This window comes from Pinus tabuliformis, chromosome 6, assembly GCF_031772625.1.
Source record: "Pinus tabuliformis cultivar Carrire ecotype Pingquan chromosome 6, CPIR1, whole genome shotgun sequence".
NCBI classification, from domain to species: Eukaryota; Viridiplantae; Streptophyta; class Pinopsida; order Pinales; family Pinaceae; genus Pinus; species Pinus tabuliformis.
Genome location: NC_142292.1, coordinates 707,929,663 through 707,935,662, shown reverse-complemented (window position 1 = coordinate 707,935,662; position 6,000 = coordinate 707,929,663). Strand labels below are relative to the sequence as shown.

General features: G+C 38.3%; 1 pseudogene; it reads right to left on the bottom strand.

Moving 5' to 3' along the window:
* Positions 1-339: 339 nt before the first annotated feature.
* LOC149260643 (boron transporter 1-like) overlaps positions 340-6,000 on the bottom strand; it is a 45,245-nt pseudogene continuing 39,584 nt past the window's right edge.

The window sequence follows — 6,000 nt, the reverse complement described above, 5'->3', positions numbered from 1 at the left end:
TATGAAGCTCAAACCACTCACAGGACCCTTTAATACCACCATGCTTATTTGGCATGCCCAGGGTCTACAGAACCACAAGACTGACATAATAGATTTCATGCTTCAAGAAAACAGAAATACTTCAAGCTCGACTTCCATTACATTTTTTTACACGCACTATATGGTCTACCCTGTCCTCTGAGATGGACAGAGGTTCTTTGTGAAGACACACCAAATACAACTGAGTGATTTATGGCACAATGATTAAATAATGATAAGCCAACAAAATATGTACTATTCAACATAAGATATGCTCACTCAAGGGAAAGATTACTGGCCGAGGATTTAAACTCTAAACACCTAATTGGAAGTTGGTTTATGTGGCCTCAAACCAAATGCACTTGGACTCATATTTTTTTCTTGACTAACCAGGGGAATGCCCGAATGCTTTGCCCCTCTGTGAGGGCTATGTGTCTGTCTGATCTCACTTATACGGGGGCTATATATTTGTTTAGCTTCTGCAATTTGGGGACTTAATGCAGACTCGGATCCATGAATTGGTGTGCAATCACTCGAGCTAGTTATCCGTGGACTATATGTGTGTTTGACCTCACCGCGACTTCGTGTAATCATCTCATCCAAAACTTCGCCATCATTTGCACCTGTTCCCATGCTTCCTAGTCCGAACCCCTGAATTCCAGCTTCCTGCAATCAATATATGTTACAGTTCAATTTATTACTGTTCATGCTGCAGGGCTTATGAAATAGAATTGAGTAATATTTTTAAAATTTGTTTGATATGTGTCTTGCACTCACTGTTATATTGCATGGCATTCCAGGGGCTTCTTCATACTCTGCTGCATCCAATTCTTGAAGATGTGCTCCTTTGAAAAACTTGGGAAGGATATACTGCCTCACTGGGACTAACAAGTTACAACATGATCAGTAGTGGGAAGAGAACACCATCTATAGGCACCCATGTGATACCAAAACATGCCAGCAAATAACATGTCTAGAAAATGGTGAAAGTGGCAATTGTCTTGAAAGGCACCGTTTCAAGAAATGTAGCATGATACTCCTAAAGTTCTTTGTAACCATCAGTTCAACATTGATCAGCTTTGAAAACTATATTACAAGCATTAAATTCAATCACATTATAGTTTGAATAAAGTTCATACTTGTATCTATGGCTTGGAGCAGTGAAAAGAAACAATATCCTTTCCCAAAATTGATTTCCTGGCAAACTCTCTATGGCCATGAAGGCAAAGTAACCCCAAAGCACAGAAGTTGGGATCTTTCTAATGATGGGCATTGCTGCAAGGCAGCCAACCACCATCAGAGATTGCAACAAATTACTCAATTGTTGTTCTTTCACCTCAACAGGAAGCAGGTCATCCACGTCCTTGTCAACATTAAAAATTGATTCATCAACTAGGGCATCCATATTCCCAGTCCTTGCGGCCAACTGAATTGTGGTCTCTTTCAATTCCTTAAGTGCCTGCATAAATGGTTGGGACATGACAAGACAAATAAATAAAGGGAGAGGAAAATTAGATAAAATGAAACACCCAAACTAAAAAATAAGACCATTACCAAGGCAGGTGGAGGCTGATAAACCATTGGGGTCTGCATTTGCTCATAGGCTTCTTGCATGTTTCCGTATAATTGCCCTAAGGTTGAATTTTTCTGCATACTTTTCCAGACTGTTGTCACTAACTTGCTAAGCACCAACTGTAACAAAAGTACTTGTAAGTTACTCGTCTATAAAATGTCTGAATTGTGTCTTTGCCCTGAGAAGTTGCAATTGATAATTCCAATATATTGGTACCTGATGTTTGAGGGTAGCTAAGCTTTTCATGTGCATGGGAGATTGAGGAATAACACCATTTGAAGGAGGTATGCCAACAAGACCACATAAAATAGTCTGCCACAATAAAAGGAAAATTTATGAATCCACTAGAGATTTTTTATGGAGGTGAAAACAAAGAATGAAGAGTTAGATCAAGATGTCTTCAGGAGAGCAAGAGCTCTTCCAGAATAGGGTAGCCAGTGACAGTTGAACCTAAACATGAACTCTGACAAAAATTACAACATAGTTCTAAATAATATATATTTACCGAGGTAATTTGCATACCAAAAATCCTAAGAGAAGTCATAATGGTATGAAGAAGGTTTTCTTAAGTTGAACTCCTTTTGTTGGGCAAGCTGGGATGCAACGCTGTGATCAAAATAATAAAGCACTGCAATCATTTTTGCCGGAATGAAAGCTCCAGAAATGCATAACAATGGCACATCAAGCATTTCCTGTGTGGAAAAATAAGTACTGTTATTGCATGGAAACGAAAACAAAAAAGGAAAAAAAAAATGGATTCTATGTTTTGAGGTGGTGGATGAAAGGCAAGATCAGTGCCTTATCATGTTTGGGCTATGGGAGCACGCATTTTATGTCAAAGGGAGAATGTAAAGAAGGATTATGGGTTATAAGCAGCCAAGGATCATCCCCCTGCCTTGTGTTGTTGCCACCCCCAACCTTCCAAAGTTCAAATCAACTGTCTTCCAATCAACGGAAAGGCCAACACCACCGCCTTCCAAATCACTGAAGATTTATTGTAGGATTTATTTGGAGATCTTATACAATCCTCAGCAGACAGAGGCTGTATGTACTTCCAACTCACCACCTTTCTCAATAAGCCCTTCCCTTCTATAATTCTCTAGACATATTTAGCAGCCAGGGCTCTTTCCAAGCAATGGAGATTTTAAATGTCCCATGCTCACAGCTCTTTAGGAACAACAGTTTTTTTCCATGAGACCCGAGGAATATTCCTTTTTTCTGTTTGTCCCCAGCCCATAGGAATCTAAAACTAAGTCTTCTTACCTGTTCCAGGACCTGTTTGGGAATAAAGGAAAAAAACACTCAGTACACAGGGATGGCTTCAAGTAGGGATTTCACCAGCACTAACTTACCCCCCTTGATGATAACCATCTATTACACCATATTGACATCTCCTTTTCAACCTTAGAAACCATCCACACCCATTCTATTTTTTTGCAGTCACTGAATTTAGATAAAAACTTAGCGCTGCGATTACAATTGAGCTAATTGAGCACCCAGATTACAATTATTGTATTGGGGACATTGTTATTCGACTGGCATCTGTTGCAGAGCTACTAGAAGTGTCTGGTGTTGTTGAATCATCAGTTGATGATAAGGTGTGTCAAAACATCTCATCACTTGAGAATTGTATGAAAACAGAAAATGATTCAAACATTGAGAAAGATTGTGAAATGGAGCCAAAACCTGAGTATTGTATTAGAACAGAGCTATCTTCAGAACAGAGATCTTTGAGAAAAAGACAAAAAGCTAAGGCTGGTCTGGCCTTTGAGGATCAGTCTGGTGATGATAAAGAAATTGAACTGAAGCCAAAATGTGTAAATGAGACCAAAATTACAGAGCAAATTTTCCAGCAAGGGTCTTCAAGAAGGTGTAAGGCTAAAGTAGGTATGGATACCGAAGAATCATATTTATCCTCGATTGAGAATATTATAGGTCTCAAAAACGGGGATATTGAAGTGATGTGGGCAGATGGAATGATTTAAAAAGTAAGTGCTCTCTTGTTTTTGCTTGGATCTATTCTTTGTTACATTGATGTTTACTAACAACAGATGGCAAAGAATTTCAAATGATCAGTCATATTTGACAATCGTAAACAACTTAATTTCCAAATAAAGTTTTGTTCAATAGTCTTGAAGAACTAGAACCACCACAATCCAGCTACACCAATGGTGCAAATCCTTAGCAAAAGTGGCAAAATAATTTTTTTTTTAAACATGGTATACTTGATCACGTTACTTATACAGGTTTCCATCTATTTTACCAGTCTCCAAAGAGAAACTCACTAGTGAGATGATGCAGGCTATGCTACAATAGGCCAATAATCTTTTTATCCCCATAGCCAATATACGGGTCAGGGTACAAAACCTAGATCTTTGAAATACTCATGCTCCTGAGCACTACGAGCAGTGATGCGTCTACTGGGCTCTAGGCACAACATTTTCTGGGAGGGAACATGGTGGCATACCAGACATCCTTTGATCATATTCCAAAAAAAAAAGATAATGTTTGTCCTCACTGAGAGAAGATCAATTCCTGTTGGCTCAAGACCTGGAACATGCACCTAACCACAAAGCAACTAAGAGGGTCAACGCTGTTAAAACTTCACAAAACTTGATCATAACCAAAACAACTTTGGCAAGAAGACATGTCAATCACCAATGAAACAATGTAAGAACCTAAATTCAGGCATAATTTCTTACACAAACAAGAGAATGCTACATCTAAGGTGGCAAAACAATGATCAACTACTTAGCCAACCTCTTCTAAAGAAGCACAGGATCACATGAAGCAATGAGCAGGGATCATCTCCATCATTAATCCAAAGAGTTCAAAAATGCAGTCCTACCCATGAGCAAACAACACCAACAATGAGCTATCAGTGTAGATCAAGATAATCACAGAGTTACTTCATCATCAATGCAAACATATGGTGCATGAAATCCATTGAAGAAAAGACATCAATATCATAGAATATACCCTTATTCTCAACAAGGCACCCCTAGCATTAATTCAAAAAGGATACAATGTCACTAAAAGCCTTTGTAAAACCATCAAGAACAAGCAGGTTTAAATTTTGAAATATAACTGGAAAAAAACTATGCCTCACAATCAAAAAACGTGCTTCAAAAACAGAGTCACTAGTATATATCATATTGCAAATTTTAACAAGACTTCTTGCTCAGAAACAAACATCATTTATATACAACATTTCACCTTTTTCTATGGGTTGGACTTTTGAGAAAATTTTCGTGGTTAGAATCCAAAATAAGCGTTCTCTTTCACAGTTCACCATTAGAACCTTGCATGATTCAAAGCAAGGGTTCCATCACCATTGAGATGTTATCATCAAAACCAACATAAAAACCACTTGAATATCATATCCTCTACACATCAACATAACAAGTAAATACTCGCGCTATAAAGCATAGAAAACCATATTGCACAATATTATAAAATACCCTGTCAGTAACAACAGATGGCAAAGAATTTCAAATGATCAGTCATATTTGACAATCATAAACAACTTAATTTCCAAATAAAGTTTTGTTCAATAGTCTTGAAGAACTAGAACCACCACAATCCAGCTACACCAATGGTGCAAATCCTTAGCAAATGTGGTAAAATAATTTTTTTTAAAACATGGTATACTTGATCATGTTACTTATACAGGTTTCCATCTATTTTACCAGTATCCAAAGAGAAACTCACTGGTGAGATGATGCAGGCTACACTACAACAGGCCAATAATATTTTTATCCCCACAGCTAATATACAGGTCAGGGTACAAAACCTAGATCTTTGAAATACTCGTGCTCCTGAGCACTACAAGCAGTGATGCGTCCAAAAACACCAAAAAAATCATTTCCAAAATTCCTACACCTTTGTCTAACTGCAAACACATCTAATGTCAATTGGGTCTAGCTCCACTGGTTAGGTGGAATGATTGTTATCCTCCCTACAATGGTTCTATTCCCACCAATGACATGTTGATATGGCCTTTGGCCCTAAGGAATTTGCTTAAGCCTAGGTGCTATCCTCAGAATGAGGCAAAGTTCCCTGGTTTTCTCAGGATATATTTTGCAAAAATCATTTTAGTCAATTGGGTCTAGCCCAAGCAATTGAGGGGGAATGTTATCCCTCCACAACCAGGACCAATTCTCACAAGTGACATGTTGACCTCTTAATGAATGTATTGTTGATTGCCTCGTACCCCAAATAATTTGGGTTTACCCTGGATACCATCCTCAGAATGAGAGGAAGTGCCAGAACAACATGAGGACAACATGAGGTAAGTGTGTAAAACTAGCAAGAAACCTATTCTAGATACAGTGTTCCACCCTAGCCTAGGAATGACATTTTTAAGGGTTCACATGTGTGCATAAAAAGCACCTCACCCCACCTCAAGC